The sequence below is a fragment of the Capra hircus genome (genome assembly GCF_001704415.2).
Source record: "Capra hircus breed San Clemente chromosome X unlocalized genomic scaffold, ASM170441v1, whole genome shotgun sequence".
In the NCBI taxonomy this organism is placed as follows: Eukaryota; Metazoa; Chordata; class Mammalia; order Artiodactyla; family Bovidae; genus Capra; species Capra hircus.
In genome coordinates this window covers 47252003-47271107 of record NW_017189517.1, presented here as the reverse complement: position 1 = coordinate 47271107, position 19105 = coordinate 47252003, and the positions used below count along the sequence as shown (strand labels likewise).

Sequence of the window (19105 nt, the reverse complement as noted above, 5' to 3'; positions counted from 1 at the left end):
TGATGCTGTTAAAGTGCTGTACTCAATATGCTAGCAAGTTTGGAAAACTCAGCAGTGGCCATGGGACTGGAAATGGTAAATTTTCATTCCAATCCCAAAGAAAGGCAATGCCAAAGTAGGTTTGAATTACTTCACATTTGCATTTATTTCACATGCTAGCAAAGTAATGCTCAAAATCCTTTAAGCAAGGCTTCAACAGTATGTGAACCGAGAACTTCCAGATGTATAAGCTGGATTTAGAAAAGAAGAGAAAAATGATCAAATTGCCAATATCCAACAGATCATAGAAAAAGCAAGAGAATTCCAGAAAAACATCTATTTCTGCTTTATTGACTATGCTAAAGCCTTTGATCATGTAGATTACAACAAACTGTGGAAAATTTTTAAAGAAAGGGGAACACCAGACCTCCTTATCTGCTTCCTGTGAAACCTGTATGCAGGTCAAGAAGTAACAGTTAGAACCAGACATGGAACAACAGACTGGTTCAAAATTGGGAAAGGAGTAGGTCAAGGCTGTATATTGTCACCTTGCTTATTTAATTTATATGCAGTGTCATCATGTGAAATGCCAGAATGGATGAAGCACAAGCTGGAATCAAGATTGCTGGGAGAAATATCAATAAACTGAAATATACAGATGACACAACCCTTATGGCAGAAAGTAAAGAAGAACTAAAGAGCCTCTTGATTAAGGTGAAAGAGGAGCATGAAAAAGCTGGCTTGAAACTCACCATTCAGAAAACAATGATCATGGCATCTGATCCCATCACTTCATGGCAAATAGATGGTGAAACAAGGGAAACAGTGACAGACTTTATTTTCTTGGGCTCCAAGATCACTGCTTCCGTGGCTCAGAGGTTAAAGCGCCTGCCTGCCATGCGGGAGACCTGGGTTTGATCTCTGGGTCGGGAAGATCCCCTGGAGAAGGAAATGGCAACCCACTCCAGTATTCTTGCCTGGAGAATCCCATGGGCAGAGGAGCCTGGTGGGCTACAGTCCACGGGGTCGCAAAGAGTCGGACAGGACTAAGCGACTTCACTTTCACTTTTCAAGATCACTGCAGATGGTGACTGCAGCCATGAAATTAAAAATGCTTGCTCCTTGGAAGAAAAACTATGACAAACACAGACAGCATATTAAAAAGCAGTGACATTACTTTGCTGACAAAGGTCTGTCTTATCAAAGCTATGTTTTTTCCAGTAGCCATGCACGGATGTGAGAGCTGAACAATAAAAAAGGCTGAGCATCGAAGAATTGATGCTTTCGTACTGTGGTGCTGAAGGAAGCTCTCGAGAGTCCCTTGGACTGCAAGGAGATCAAACCAGTCAGTCAAAGGAAATCCAACCTGAATATTGATTGGAAAGACTGATGCTGAAGCTGAAGCTCCAATACTTTGGCTACTTTATATGAAGAGCCGACACATTGGACAAGACCCTGATGCTGGGAAAGATTGAAGGCAGGAGGAGAAGGGGACAACAGAGGACAAGATGGTTGGACGGCATCCCTGACTCAATTGAGCTTGGTTTGAGCAAACTCTGGAAGATGGCAAAGGACAGGGAAGCCTGACATTCCTACAGTCTATGGGATCATTAAAGAATCAACAAGGTTGAGCAACTGAAGAACAGCAAAACTAAGGATGTTGCAAGTGAAAGACAATTGCAAAGATGACCCTTGGATTTAGCTTTAATACAGTATTTCTTAGAAGATTTAATAGAGCTTAATGCTTCAATGGAATTAATGCCTCTATGTAATGAAAACGGTAAACTGATCAAAACTGAAAGGGAAGTCTTTCAACTTCCACCTTAAATTGGCAATAAGTACTTCCAAAGGTTGGCTGAAAACCATAAATAGGATGGCCAGAGTAGTTTGAACTTCCCATATCTGTAATGGAAGCCTATCCATTCTTTTGAAGTATCACCCTGCTGAATACTGCTGCTAAACCAGTTTTCTTGACTCCTGCAAAACATTGAGCGTGATCTTAAGAAGAAGGAGCATTCTGATTTGGAACCTTAGCCTGAATGACTAGGAAAAAACGTATTTAAATGCTCCCATATGCATGTTTCCCTCATGATACTCAGCAAAGGAATACCTCAATTAAAATGATATCTCTCCAAAAAAGTATTTATAATTGAATTAGGCTAAAGGTTTAGGTGAACTTTTTAGTGATCCCAACGAAACAACATAATAAATGTTTCCTTTTTTTATATTCTTGATTCCCCAACATCTAAAATATTAACAATTGGTGCAAAGCAAATAAAATTACTATAAACATAACAGTTTACAAACACAAACCATTCTATAATTTTTTCAAAGCCTACTCATAAGCCTTAGGTGGACTTTCCTGTACAATTATCCTGTTGTTCTCATTTTATGGAGAAAAGGCAGATGGTTGTTGTTGTTTAGTCACTAAGTCATGTCCGACTCTTTGGGACCCCATGGACTGTAGTCCATCAGGCTCTTCTGTCTACGGGATTTCCCAGGCAAGAATACTGGAGTCGGTTGTCATTTTCTTCTCCAGTGGGATCTTCCTGACCCAGGAGTTGAATGCATGTCATCTGCATTGGCAGATGGATTCTTTAATAGAGAGCCACCAGGAAAGCCTGAAAGGCAGATTATCATAGTCGAAAAAGGATGCATTTTGTCATCAAACATGCTAGAATTCTTATGCCAGATTCATTGCTTGCTAACTTGATGAATTTAGGCAAATCATTTGATCTTTCTGAGACCTTGTTTCTCCATCTTTGAAGCAAAATTGCTGTGTGATAAATAAATTCAGTTATGGAAGCAATGATACTAACAACTACATTCATTGCATCATTCCTCAGTGACAATCACTGTGCCTAGATGCTTTGTTTATTTAGGAAATAGTATATTAGCTAAGAGAGTAACATTTGGAGTCAAATATTAATTCAGTTCTTAATTCTACTAACCATCTGGCTGTGTAACACTAGGAAGATTTCTTTTCTGAGTTGAAGTTTCCTCAGCAACAGCATGAAAACCGAAATGCCTATCTAACAAAAAGATTGTTTTATGATCAAATTAGATTTTCAAATTTAACACTTCACCTCCCTCAATATCACTCTCTAGTCCCCCAACTTGCCTCTATTTTTTCTCTAATAGTGTTATCATCAATTGACATTATATTGCATCTTTTTAAAATTGTTCATTTTTGTCCTCCCACAAATAGGTGAGTACCATGAGGAAAGGGATTTATTTTATATATTACAAAATCCCCCTAGGTTCACTGTTTATCTCATTGAAGTTATTCAAATATTTGTCAAATTAACAAGTGAATATTAAGAGTTTTGAACTAATAGATTCAAAAATAAAAAATCAATAGTTGTTCACTACTTTTCTGAAATTATGTAGAGAGGGTAAATAACTTGCCTAAGGAAGCACATCTGCTCAGTGACTGGGATATATTAGGACCCAGAGTTCTTTACTTCTGGTTCATTCCTTGTGCTACTCTAGTGGTCCTTCAAATGTGGCCCCGGGGAAGATGGCATGATATCACCTTGGAACTGTGTTAGAAACACAAATTCTCAGGCCCCAACCCAGACTTATAAACATTTGAGGTAAGGATAAGCAACCTTTGTTCAAACAAACACTCTTGATAATTCTGTACTATAAACTCTAACACTTTCTAATACCATGACTGCTTTCTATTACCATAACTTCTTCAATGTCAAATTGGAAAAAAATTAATATCATTTAAGATAAACTAAAAATCTATTACTTTTCATAAATATTAACTCATTCAAACTTAACTTTTTTTTTTCCTGTTAGTATCAAACAAAATACCCCTAGTTTTATCTAACCCTTGGTTTTAGGAAAGCCAGAGATCAAATTGTTATAGGACTATGCCCACAAAGTTTGCCCTTTTAAGTTGATATATTTGTCCTGTGACATACCAATATAATCTAGACCATGAGAATTTATTCCTTGGATGCTACTTAATCAAATGTGTCATGTTCATTCACTATTTTAAAATATCTTCTCATGCAAATAATTTGCAATAACTACCTGGATCTAGCTTGCCTGAAAAATGAGTGCCAGATATATTTTTTATAGTTTTTAAAACACTTTGAGGATCTTAAACGGCCCAAAAGTTCAGAAAGAAAATTTAAAAAAAACAGCAAAATAAAAAATGTCCCACATTCATTGATTGATTGTTGACTTTGATTCTATAGGAGAAAGCTATATATTTTGCATGTTATTCTTCAATTCACCGGTTTCACAGTAAAAATTGGCTGTGCTTAGATTATTCTTAGAATGATTGAATAAAAAAGACAAGGCAATATTTTTGTGAAAAACTAAGCCTTCATTTATTAGACTTTTTTCTCTTTTTTACTTCATAAATCTTGATCTTACATTGGCATTATGGTGCATTGCAAGAATTCAATTATGAATCTTCCATTCTCTTGGAATTAATAATACCACAGTGTTGATGAACATTGGGGAAGGCAATGGCACCCCACTCCAGTACTCTTGCCTGGAAAATACCATGGACGGAGAAGCCTGGTAGGCTGCAGTCCATGGGGTCACTAAGAGTCAGACACGACTAAGCGACTTCACTTTCATTTTCCACTTTCATGCATTGGAGAAGGAAATGGCAACCCACTCCAGTGTTCTTGCCTGGAGAACCCCAGGGACGGGGGAGCCTGGTGGGCTGCCGTCTATGGGGTCGCACAGAGTCGGACACAACTGAAGTGACTTAGCAGTAGAAGCAGTTGATGAACATAATTCTCATTTTGTAGAAAAAAATGAAAATAATATTTTACTCAAATAATATTTTACCTAGTAATATTTTGCATATGTAGTTTGGCATTTCAGTAATGGAAAGTTACAGTTTTCTCATAATAATATCATTGCACAACAGACAACAGTTATTTATTCTTGTTAAAACAATTTCATTTCATGTAAAGGCTGACTCAGCTTGTTCTTTGGGAAATAAGAAGGATTATGAAAATTAAGTGGGAAAAAAAAAAGAATATATAGTCATGGATTCAACCTGGAAACCAATGGAAGAAAATATCTGAATGGTCATACTTCTTTATTCATGATAGCTAGACATTTCAACATAGTACATTATAGACTTCTGTGTTCATGCAATCTTGAGTACCAGTATAATTCTTCATTTATTAGCTCCAGTAAACCCTGGCCAATTCTAAGTGAAGAAGATTTCCAAAGAAGATTCTAATCTAAATAACTTGTTAGCTTGAATGATTTTGTTAATAGTAAGAATTTGCCATTCCATGTTTCTTGTACAAGTAAATTATTATCTCTGTGTACTAATTCACAATAAACCTTACTCCCTGTAAACAAATGAAAATGTTTCTTCAACATAGTTGGCAACATGGCATAATATTTAGACTTCAAATATTTATCTGAGAATCCTATTTAAAATTCTGAGCATCACTGAAAAGGGTAAGGCATTAGGCTCGAGTAATACCCTAGTGAGTATTACAACCTTATACTACCACTTTCTTGCCAGAAACCTAGTGATGAGGTGAAAAGAAGGAATGAGTGATTGCAGCTAGAGGACTGAGTAAATTTAGATCATGAGTAGCTATTTGTGATGAAATATCAAGCAAGTGTGATGAGATTGCAATAATGTTGAGAAAGCGAGGGCTGACTAGAGAAAAGGGGGTTTGCACACTTCCATATGTGAACAGCTTGAGTCCCAAGGAGCCAATTGTCACATAATGTGCAGATAGATAAGTGCCTGGGCTGACAGGAATTCTCACATAAATGTCAGTGTGCTTTGGGAGCTTGGGAGAAATACCAGAGAGGAGCTGAGAATGAGTAATATCACCTCTGCCCTCAGACAGTGCTTTGTTTCCAGATGCAGAAGGGACAATCAGGCTCATCGCTGCAGTTGGCCAAACAAGATCACCTAAAAGTCATTTGTTCTATACTTGATTGATGCTATCAGGGAAATTATATGACCTCTGTTTTGCAACGATGTGACCTCTGCTTTGGGAAATTTTAAAGTAAAGCCCAATAAAAAGAGGCTAACCCAAATTTCATTTCCTGCATTTTACCCTTTTAGCTATCTCAGATCAATAACCATTCACTGGCTACTGTGATTCTCACATGGAGGAAAGAGCTGCACATTTTTCTTAATGACAGCAAGTGTTAAATTTAACTATAAATGGTTGAGTGTGATTTTAAAAGACCATTAAAACACCATGGAGCATTTCAGCATGCCATAGCGTGTCTTCGTCTTTATATTATGTTAAAACCTGCTTCCGTTTTGTGGTAATAATGGAGATAAGGGCATGTATTAAGGCATTTTGTAAGAAGAAGAAATAAATACACATTTTATTTTTTAATCTCCTTGTCCTATGAGAAGTCTAAAATTTAGGAAGTAAAGAAATTGGTAATCACATACCTACAGTGGCTTCTAATAGGTATATGGTTGGATTTCATTTAAGGGGTAAAGTCAGATGGGAAAGAAGAGAGAATATCTTGTATTGATACTTTAAAGCTATTGAATACCTGGTACTGTGGCTTTCCTAAGTAACAATACTATAGTGCTAAATGGTTTGGGAAACCTATTTGCCAAAAAAGAAGTTGTAATTAACTCATTTTTAACTAAATAAGGAGGAAAGTATGAAAGGAGAGTGGTTAGCCAAATAGTTGCATATACACATGCTGTCTATGTAGAAACTTACCTCTGATACCAAGTTAACTTAGACTGTTTCATCTATACTTACTTTTCTACGTAATGTGCAACTATGTATGTAAAACAACTCATTTCTCTTAATTCTACACATTTGCATACAGTTTTCAGACAGCAAAAATCTAGATGATCAATACTTTTAATTTGCTTTTCCATGCCTCGGAATTCTGATATGCCTACTTAGTCATTTTACAATCATACAGAAAAGATACATCAGTTTTATCTTCTTATGGGGTTACAATTATTATAGATACTCACTTATAGTGGTGTGGTGTAAGCTGTTATGGTATAGGGTAGAGTGGTGGAACTCTTGCTCCATTTTATCTGGAAAGACGGTGGTTTTCAAAGACGTAAAAAGAGGTATAAATTAATTACAGTTGACAAGTGAAGAAAATTATAATAAATGAGTGGCCATTTAATAAACAAAGTTGTCATTGATGGGGAAAGTAGAGCTGGAGAAAGATCATTCAGAGGAATGAAAATTTCAGTGTTTTAGGTGATTAGTAGTGTCATCAGGATGATGTAGTGGGAAAATAACAGGAATTTTGAGGTGAAAGTGATGTGTGTTTGAATACTGGCTCTTTTACTTAACTAGCTGTTTGACATTAACTATATATATATATATATATAAAGTTTTGCTGCCTCAACTATAAAATGTCAGGAAAAATCTTTACCATGGAAGGTTATTATGCAATTAGTGATTGATTAATACAGAGTGTATCATAGGGATTCTCAATAAATATAACTATTAATGCTGTTAATTGACTGATGGGGCAAAATGTCCCAATGTGTGAGCACTTACCATAAATGATAGCTATCATTTTATTGTTTTCATGAAAAACACAATCTTCAGATTGGGTGGCAGCAAAATGTAGGCTCAGTTCAGTTCAGTTGCTCAGTAATCTCTGACTCTTTGTGACCACATGGACTGCAGAACACCAGACTTCCCTGTCCATCACCAACTCCTGGAGCTTGCTCAGACTAATGTCCATTGAGTCAGTGATACTGTCCAACCATCTCATCCTCTGTTTTCCCCTTCTCCTTCTGGTTTCAGTCTCTCCGAGCATCAGGGTCTTTCCAATGAGTCAGCTCTTGCATAAGGTGACCAAATTATTGGAGCTTCAGCTTCAGCAACAGTCCTTCCAATGAATATTCAGGACTGATTTCCTTTAGGATTGACTCATTTGAACTCCTTGCAGTCCGAGGGACTCTCTAGAGTCTTCGTTAACACCACAGCTCAAAAGCATCAATTCCTCAGTGCTCAGCTTTCTTTATAGTCCAACTCTCACATCCATACATTACTACTGAAAAAAATCATAGCTTTGAAAAGATGGACCTTTGTCAGTAAAGTGATATCTCTGCTTTTTAATGTGCTGTCTATGTTAGTCATAGGTTTTCTTCCAAGGAGCAAGTATTTTAATTTCATGGCTGCAGTCACCATCTTCAGTGATTTTGAAGGCCCCAAAATAAAGTCTTTGACTGTTTCCATTGTTTCCACATCTATTTACCATGAAGTGATGGAACCGGCTGCCATAATCGTAGTTTTTTGAGTGTTGACTTTTAAGCCAGCTTTTTAACTCCCTCTTTCACTTTCATCAAGAGGCTCTTTATTCCCTCTTGGCTTTCTTCCATAAGGGTTGTGTCATCTGCATATCTGAGGTTATTTATATTTCTTCCTGCAATTTTGATTTCAGCTTGTGCTTCACCCAATCTGGCATTTCACATGATGTACTGTGCATATAAATTAAATAAGCAAGGTGACAATATACAACCTTGTCGTATTCTTTTCCTAATTTAAACCAATCCATTGTTCCATGTCCTGTTCTAACTATTGCTTCTTGACCTGCATACAGATTTATCAGGAAGTAGGTAAGGTGGTCTGGTATTCTTATCTCTTTAATAATTTTCCACAATTTGCTGTGATCCACACAGTCAAAAGCTTTAGTGTAGTCAATGAAGCAGTAGTAAGTGTTTTTGTGGAATTTTCTTGCTTTTTCTATGATCCATCAAATAGAAGTTCTCAGTTCATGTAATGTTGAAGCCTAGCTTGGAAAATTTTGAGCATTACTTTCCTAGAGTTTGAGATGAGTGCAATTTAAGTTAAATGATGAGATTATAATAACTGGACACTATTGTTTTTGTTCCCATCTATTTTGTCTTAGAACACATATAGAAATGGGGGAAAAGACACAGAAATTTGGAGCCATGGGCTTATAATTATATAGGAAGGAAAAGTGATACAGTAAAAATAATCTATGTTTGGAATCTCAGTAGTTAGATTTGAATTCACCATTTAGAACCTTAATAAATTGTTAAGCCTCAAATACCGCATTTGAAAACTGAGCATAGGTTATGTGTCAGAAACAAAGTATCATAACAAAGCACAGAGAATAATGCCTCACATGCAGTAAACTTCTCATTAACTGTTGCTTAATAATGGTCAGTGTCTAATACTCCAATATCATATTTCTCCAGAACTACACTGTATGCCCAGGAATTGTTTCAAATATAGACAATCTTAATGTGCCTTGAAAAGATCCATCAATGACCAAGAGAGCTTCCTGAGACTAGAGTAGGATGTTTATGTAAAAGTTCAAAAAATGCATCAGGATTGCTAATAGAGGTAAATAATGTCAAACTCTGAGATTGATATGCAAACAATGTTTTCTTTAAAATAGATAACCAACAAAGACCTACTGTATAGCACAAGGAACTCTGTTCAATATTCTACAATAACCTAAATGGGAAACGAATTTGATAAAGAATAGACACATGTGTAACTGAATCACTTTGCTATATCCAAAAGCTAACACAACGTTGTAAATCAACTATACTCCAATATGAATTTTTTTAAAGATATTCTTTTACTTAGAGTATAGGAAATCATCAACTTACATTTCCACTTTTCTTTTTCATATACAAAAATAAAATAAAGTTAAAGAATTTTCTACATTGCAGGTAGATTAAATGTTAGCTGAAAGCTAAGTATTCTTACCAGTATTCTTGCCTTGAGAACCTCACGGACAGTATGAAAAGGCAAAAAGATAAGACACTGAAAGATGAACTCCCCAGGTCGGTAGGTGCACACTATGCTACTGAAGATTAGTGGAGAAATAACTCCAGAAAGAATGAAGAGACAGAGCCAAAGCAAAAATAACATCCAGTTGTGGATGTGACTGGTGATAGAAGCAAGGCGTGTTGCTGTAAAGAGCAATATTGCATAAGAACCTGGAATGTTAGGTCCATGAATTAAGGTAAATTGGAAGTGGTCAAACATGAGATAGCAAGAGTGAAGGTTGATATTTTAGGAATCTGCAAAGTAAAATGGACTGGAATGAGTGAATTGAACTCAGATGACCATAATATCTACTACTGTGGGAAAGAATCCCTTAGAAGAAATGGAGTAGCCATCACAGTCAAAAAAAGAGCCTGAAATGCAGTATTTGGATGCAGTCTCCAAAAAGACAGAATGATCTCTGTTCATTTCCAAGGCAAACCATTCAATATCACAGTTATGCAAGTCTATGCCCTGAGCAGAAATGTTAAAGAAGCTGAAGTTGAAGGGTTCTCTGAAGACCTACAAGATCTTTTAGAACTAACACCCAAAAAAGATGTCCTTTTCCTTATACGGGACTGGAATGCAAACGTAGGAAATCAAGAAACACCTGGAGTAACAGGCAAATTTGGCCTTGGAGTACAGAATGAAGCAGTGCAAAGGCTAACAGCATTTTGCTAAGAGAACGCACTGATCAGAGCAAACACCCTCTTTTAACAACACAAGAGAAGACTCTACACATGGACATCACCACATGGCAAACACTAAAATTAGATTGATTATATTCTTTGCAGCCAAAGACGGAGAAGCTCTATACAGTCAGCAAACACAAGACCACGAGCCAACAGTGGTTCTAATCATGAACTCCTTATTGTCAAATTCAGACTTAAATTGAAGAAATTGGGGAAATCCACTAGACCATTCAGGTATGACCTACATCAAATCCCTTACGATTATACAGTGGAAGTGAGAAATAGATTTAAGGGATTAGATCTGATAGAGTGTCTAATAAACTATGGACAGATGTTCATGACACTGTACAGGAAACAGGGATCAAGATCATACCCAAGAAATAGAAATACAAAAAAGCAAACTGGCTGTCTGAGTAGGCCTTACAAATAGCTTTGAAAAGAAGATAAGTGAAAAGCAAAGGAGAAAAGGAAAGATATAAGCACCTGAATGCAGAGTTCCAAAGAATAGCAAGGAGAGATAAGAAAGCCTTCTTCAGTGATTTACGCAAAAAATAAATAAATAAATAAATAAATAAATAAATAAATAAATAAAAATTAAAAAATAGAAGAAAAGAAAGAATGGGAAAGACTAGAGATCTCTTCAAGAAAATAAGATACTAAGGGAACATTTCATGAAAACATGGGCTCAATAAAGGACAGAAATGGTATGGACCTAACAGAAGCAGAAGATATTAAAAGAGGTTGCAAGAATACACAGAATAACTGTACAGAAAAGATATTCATGACCCAAATAATCACGATGGTGTGATCACTCGCCTAGAGCCAGGCATCCTGGAATGTGAAGTCAAGTGGGTATTAGGAAACCTCACTACGAACAAAGCTAGTGGAGGTGATGGAATTCCAGTTGAGCTATTTCAAATCCTAAAAGATGATGCTGTAAAAGTGCTGCACTCAATATGCCAGCAAATTTGGAAAACTCAGCAGTGGCTACAAGACTGGAAAAGGTCAGTTTTCATCCCAATCCCGAAGAAAAGCAATACCAAAGAATGCTCAAACTACTGCACAATTGTACTCATCTCACACGCTAGCAAAGTAATGCTCAAAAATCTCCAAGCCAAGCTTCAGCAATACGTGAACTGTGAACTTCCAGATGTTTAAGCTGGATTTAGGAAAAGCAGAGGAACCAGAGATCAAATTGCCAACATCTGCTGAATCATTGAAAAAACAATAGAGTTCCAGAAAAAATCTACTTCTGCTTTATTGACTATGCCAAAGCCTTTGACTGTGAGGATCACCACAAACTGTGAAAAATTCTGAGAGATGGGAATACCAGACCACCTGATCTGCCTCTTAAGAAATCTGTATGAAAGTCAGGAAGCAACACTTATAACTGGACATGGAACAGCAGAGTGGTTCCAAATCGGGAAAGGAGTATGTCAAGGCTGTACATTGTTACCCTGCTTATTTAACTTATATGCAGAGTACATCATGAGAAATGCTGGGCTGGATGAAGCACAAGCTGGAATCAAGATTGTCAGGAGAGAAATCAATAACCTCAGGTATACATATGACACCACCCCTATGGCAGAAATTGAAGAAGAACAAAAGAGCCTCTTGATGAAAGTGAAAGAGGAGAGTGAAATGTTGGCTTAAAGCTCAACATTCAGAAAACGAAGATTATGGCATCCAGTCCCATCACTTCATGGGAAATAAAGGGGAAACAGTGAAAACAGTGGCTGACTTTATTTTGAGGGGCTCCAAAATCAATGCAGATGATGACTTCAGCCATGAAATTAAATGATGCTTAGTCCTTGGAAGGAAAGTTGTGACCAACATTGACAGCATATTAAAAGCAGAGACATTCCTTTGCCAAGAAAGATCCATCTTGTCAAGTTATGTTTTTTTCCAATGGTCATGTATCAATGTGAGAGTTGGGTTATAAAGATGGCTGATCGCTGAAGAATTGATGATTTTGAACTGTAGTGTTGAAGACTCTTGGGAGTCCCTTGGACTGCAAGGATATCCAACCAGTCCATCCTAAAGGAGATCAGTTCTGAGTGTTCATTGGAAGGACTGATATTGAAGCTGAAACTCCAGTACTTTGGCCACTTGATGCGAAGAGCTGACTCATTTGAAAAAATCCTGATGCTAGGAAAGATTGAAGGCAGGAGAAAAAGGGGATGGCAGAAGATGAGATGGTTGGATGTCATGACCGACTCAATGAACATGAGTTTGAGTAGACTCCAGGAGTTGGTGATGGACAGGAAGGCATGTTGTGCTGCAGTTCATGGGGTTGCAAAGTTTCAGACATGACGGCGTGACTGATCTGAACTGAAGTAAGTCTGGAAAACTAGAATAAAAGAAGCTCAAAAAATGAAAAAGTTAAAAAAAGTAGTGTTGTACACTAAGATAATTTGAGCTCTGAGGTTCATTTTCATGATAAACAGAGAGAGAAAACTTTTTTGTAAAACTAGTACTTCTAGAAAGAGAGCTATGCTCTTAGAGCTTTTCCCTTAGGATCCTTCTGCTCTCACTATAGGTTCAAACTGATAATTTCTGATTTCTCATGAAAAGAGCTTGGCAGTTGCCACTCCATCCTTACAAACTGAAAAGTCAACTCTTCCTGGATCTATAAAAGAGGAAGAGACACAGAGCAAACTGCCACTCCCAAAGTTGGAGAAAAGGCAAATACTGGAAGAGCCACTGTTTATCAGAACAGACCCTCAGGAGCAGAAACTGCCTCGAAACTATTGAGGGTAGGAAATCTTAAATTGATGAATTACTGTAGGCTCAACATGGTCAATTCTAACAGTAAAAAATGCAGACTGACCCCCTCATAGTATAGCCCCCATATTTTGTAAGTTTTACATCTAGTGTGCATGTTCAGTAGCTAAGTTGTGTCCAACTCTGTGACCCCATAGCCTGTAGCCTGCCAAGCTCCTCTGTCCATCGAGATTCTCCAGGAAAAAATACTGGAGTGGCTTGCCATTTCCTTCTCCATTTATATCCAAACGTGTGGCCAAATTTTCATAATGATTATTAGAGAAAATCGACTTATGCTTCTGGCAGTGGGAAGAGAAAAAGACCCATTTTACAATACCCCAGAGGTCCTTCTTCATAAAAAGGCAAGCCTTCTGGCGAAACCAGGTAAGGAGAATATAGCCTACTGGGATATTATCAGAGTATACTGAAGGAAGGAAAATACCCAACTCCAGTCCACTCTAGCCATTCTGCCCAACCTAAGGGAATAGGAAACAAACAAAACAAAACAGAAATTTGTGAAGTTCATAGTCTAGAAGCGTAAGCTCACTAGAAGACTGAGACCTAATCATAAGACTATAGACTTCTTTCTCTTCTCCTAAAACTTAGAATCCCATTAATAAAGTACTATTAGTAGTTCCTTTTACTTGGTACATCATGTCTGGCTGTCAAGAAAAAAAAAATTACGCAAAAAGTAAAACTATATATATATGCTTTGAACAGAGCAAGCATCAGAACTACATGCCAGGGAGCCTGGGATTATCAGAGCGAGAGTTTTAAAATAACTGCCCTGTCCTTAATTGCTCAGTTGTGTCTGACTCTTTGTGACCCCATGGACTATAGTCCACCAGATTCCTCTGTCCATGGGATTTTTCAGGCAATAATACTGGAGTGGTTTTCCATTTCCTTCTCCAATAATGGTGTGAATATGAGATAAATACATGCAGAAAAATTAAACTCGATTCTTATCTAACACCACTCAAAAAAATTAATCTGAAATGGATCTAAGACTTAAATATAGACTCTGTAATAAAAAAAAAATTCCTAGAATAAAACAGGAAAAGAAGCCCCTCAATATTCATCTTGGCAATGATTTTTTTTTTTAAGTGATACTGAAACCACAAGCAACAAAAGCAGAAATCAAAGTACTAAACAACTTAAGAATGATTTATTTTTTGAAAATGGTAGGCTAAAAAGCCACTGTTCCATGTTATCAGCATCTTAGTTTTTCTTAATATTCTTTGGTTAAAACTCTAAAATTATGGAAGATTTGGTTACCTGTATAGCATTTTTAAAATGGTGTTTGAGTCTTTAACAGTTATTTAACTTGTTAATTGGAACAGGTCTAGAAGCTTCTCAGTTTCAGCATAAAATTGGCTCTAGTTACCTACATCAGTAAGTAAGCAATTTTTGAACATTTGCTGTGCTGTACTGTATTAGGTACTGGATATATCAACTTCAGTAAAAGACTTGGCTCCCATGAATCTTTAAAGTTGAATGTGGATCCAAGCCTTAGACCAAAAAAAGTAAAATGTGGTATTATAGTTTAGTATTTTTCCTGACATTATTTTATAATTTATGTTATTGTAATACTTTTAGAATATTATTCATAATCAAGAACAATGAAGTATGTACATTTTCTTAAACTTTTAAATTTACAGCCAGATTTTTAGATTCTCTTATTTAATTTAAAATGTTAGAGACAGTTTTATTAAGGAATTTTAAAAATTGATTCTCATTGCTGCTATGTGTACATAAAGAAATTAGTTTCAAAATATTGGGATGTTAGAAACTGCATCAGTTCTTGCTTGTGGTTAAGAGTAGAGCAGGCAGATTGAAAACACAGGAGTAAGAGGAAAGTTTTGGAGTTAGTAGGAGTATTCTATATCTTGATCATAGTGATGATTACACTGATATATACATTTGTCAGAAGTCGTTGAATTGTAATCTAAAATTAGTTTTATCATATATAAATTTTATACCAATATATTTATTTAAAAAGAAAAATGTGAGACAGTGCCAAGCTGGATGAATCTTAAGCTGGAATCAAGATTTCCAGGAAAAATAACAACCTCAGATATGCAGATGACACCATTCTAATGGCAGACAAGGAAGAGGAACTAAAGAGTCCGTTAATGATGGTGAAAGAGAAGAAAAAGCTGGCTTAAAACTCAATATTCAAGGTAGGAACCTGTGGCTTAAAAGGGCAGCCCATGCCAAGCCCTTCCTCCCTCCGTCCATCTCTGAGACTGTGAGAGTGCCTCTTCTCCATGAGAGAGCATCTCCCTCCTGTTGCCATGTACCGGTGCCTGGTGAAGTGCTGCTGCTGACCCGTGTCGAGCCTGCTGCCCTGAATTCTGTGGCTACTGACTCCACCGCACTGCTGGGCCGGGCCCATGGGACAGTGTGCTGCAGCCATCGCAGCCCTGCAGCCAGGGCTTGTGCCATCCACTTGGTGACACTACAGCAAAGTGGCGGCCAAAGGCGAGGACGACCTCAGCTTCTTCAATATGGTGGAGGGCTTCTTCGACCGTAGTGCCAGCATCGTGGAGGACAAGCTGGTGGAGGACCTCAAGACCCAGGAGACCGAGAAGCAGAAATGGAACCCAGTGCATTACATCCTGCGCATCACCAAGCCCTGTGATCATATGATGAGCCTGTCCTTCCCCATCCAGCATGACGACAGCTCCTAGGAAGTCATCGAGGGCTACTGGGCCCAGCACAGCCAGCACCTCATGCCCTGCAATGAAGGTATCCATTATAGCACTGATGTGAGTGTAGATGAAGTTAAAGCTCTGGCTTATCTGATAACATATAAGTGTGCAGTGGTTGGTGTGCCATTTAGGGTTGCCAAAGCTGATGTTTAGATCAATCCCAAGAACTATACTGATAATGAATTGGAAAAGATCACAAGGAGGTTCACCATGGAGCTGGCAAAGAAAGGCTTTATTGGTCCTGGCATTGATGTGCCTGCCCCAGACATGAGCACAGGCCAACTGGAGATGTCCTGGATTGCTGACACCCATGGTTGCACTATAGGGCACTCTGGTGTTAATGCCCATGCCTGTGTTACCAGTAAGCCCATTAGTCAGCATGGAATCCACAGATGGATCTCTGTTACTGGTCAGGGAGATTTCCATGGAATTGAAAACTTCATCAGTGAATCTTCTTACATGACTATTTAAGGAATGACACCAGGATTTGGAGATAAAACATTTGCTGTTCAGGGATTTGGTAATGTGGGCCTGTACTCTATGAGATATTTACATCGTTTTGGTGCTAAATGTGTTGCTGTTGGTGAGTCTGATGGCAGCATATGGAATCCAGATGGTATTGACCCAAAGGAACCGGAAGACTTCAAATTGCAACATGATACAATCTTGGGCTTCCCCAAAGCAAAGATCTATGAAAGGAGAATCTTGGAGGTTGACTGTGACATCCCTGCTGCCAGCGAGAAGCAGCTGACCAAGTCCAATGCACCAAGAGTCAAAGCCAAGATCATTGCTGAAGGTGCCAGTGGACCAACAACTCCAGAAGCTGACAAGATTTCCCTAGTGAGAAATACCATGGTTATTCTAGATCTCTACTTGAATGCTGGAGTAGTGACAGTATCTTACTTTGAGTAGCTAAAGAATCTAAATCATGTCAGCTATGGCCATTTGAACTTCAAATATGAAAGAGATTCTAACTACCACTTGCTCATGTCTGTTCAAGAGAGTTTGGAAAGGAAATTTGGAAAATATGGTAAAACTATTCCCATTGTACCTACAGCAGAGTTCCAAGACTGGATATCTGACAAAGACATTGTGCACTCTGGCTTAGCTACACCATGGAGCACTCTGCCAGGCAAATTATGGACAAGGCCATGAAGTGTAACCTGGGATTGGACCTAAGAACAGCTGCCTATGTTAAAACCATCGAGAAAGTCTTCAAGGTGTACAATGAAGCTGGTGTGACCTTCACATAGACCAGGCTGTGGCCGACTTCTTCACTACCCTTTTCACCTCTTCCTCTGCAGACCTATCACAAGTTTACATGTAACCACAGAAATCTCTTTCTCATGACTTAATAGATAATAGACACCATTCTCAACAAGTCAATCCAAATCAGCCCCTTAAGGAAAAAAAAAATAATAAGGTTAGGGGATCATATATAAGATAATAAGTGATAGTAGAAATTAGCCATGCCAGAAAGTCATTTGGGCATTTTGCCTTTAAATAAAATATATATATATATTTTTTTTCCATCTGCTTGTGCTGCCTTTCTCCATGGCTGCATCCCAGCACATTCAGCTATGGTCCTAGGAAGGCACATGTTATCCAAGACCTGTCAATCACTTGTCCCGTCAGCTCTGAACAAGTCTGTCAGGTGCTTTGACACATTTAAGAAACAGGTATATGGCATTTTCACGAGCTAGCATGGTCCGTAAGTGATTTATTGCTATTTTATATCAGCAAAATAACTCAATTTTACAGGTTACAAGCAAAAACAATGACAACAAAAACTTGATGCATTTCATTCTTTTAGAATAAAATAAGTACATGCTGCTGTAAGAAAATTGCCTTTAATCACTTAACAAGCCTAACCTTGACTCAAGCAGTGAATGCCTATAAACATAATAAGTGAAAAAGCTAATATTTTTATAAGATAAAACAATATCAATTACAGCTTGTTAGTTGCATACTGTCACCTCACATGCTATCAAAATAATGCTCAAAATTCTCCAAGCTATGCTTCAGCAGTACATGAACTGTGAACTTCTAGATGTTCAACCTGGCTTTAGAAAAGGCAGAGGAACCAGAGATCAAACTGTCAACATCTGTTGGATCATCAAAAAAGTGAGAGTTCCAGAAAAACATCTAACTCTGCTTTATTGACTATGCCAAAGCCCTTGACTGTGTGGATCACAACAAACTGTGGAAAATTCTTAAAGAGATGGGAATACCAGAACACCTGACCTGCCTCATGAGAAATCTGTATGCAGATCAAGAACAGTTAGAACTGGGCATGGAACAACACCCTGGTTCCAAATGGGGAAAGGAGTATGTCAAGGCTGTATATTGTCACCCTGCTTATTTAACTTGCATACAGTGTAAATCATGAGAAATGCTGGGCTGGAAGAAGCACAAGCTGGAATCAAGATTCCTGGGAGAAATATCAATAACCTCAGGTATGCAGATGACACCACCCTTATGGCAGAAAGCAAAAAAGAACCAAAGAGCCTCTTGGTGAAAGTGAAAGAGGAGAGTGAAAAAGTTTGCTTAAAGCTCAACATTAAGAAAACTAAGATCGTGCCATCTGGTCCCATCACTTTATGGCAAATAGATGGGGAAACAATGGAAACAGTGTCAGACTTTATTTTTTGGGCTCCAAAATCACTGCAGATGGTGACTGCAGCCATGAAATGAAAAGACACTTGCTCCTTGGAAGAAAAGTTATGATCAACCTAGACAGCATGTTAAAAAGCAGAGATATTACTTTGCCTACAAAGGCCCATCTAGTCAAAGCTCTGGTTTTTCCTGTAGTCATGTGCGGATGTGAGAGTTGGACCATAAAGGAAGCTGAATGCTGAAGAACTGATGCTTTTGAGCTGTGGTGTTGGGGAAGACTCTTGAGAGTTCCTTGGACTGCAAGGAGATCAAACCAGTCAATCCTAAAATAAATCAGTCCAGAATACTCATTGGAAGCACTGATGCTGAATCTGATGCTCCAAAACTTTGGCCACTTAATGTAAAAAACTAACTCATTAGAAAAGACCCTGATGCTGGGAAAATTTGAAGGCAGGAGAGGGGATGAACATGAGATGGTTAGATGGCATCACCGACTCAATGGACATGAGTTTGAGCAAGCTCTGCAAGTTGGTGATGGACAGGGAAGCCTGTCCTGCTGCAGTCCATGGGGTCGCAAAGAGTC

General features: G+C 37.9%; 1 pseudogene; it reads left to right on the top strand.

Annotated features, from left to right (window-relative positions):
• The first annotated feature begins 15489 nt into the window (after positions 1-15489).
• LOC102189559 lies at positions 15490-17166 on the top strand (annotated as a pseudogene).
• The last annotated feature ends 1939 nt before the right edge of the window (positions 17167-19105 follow it).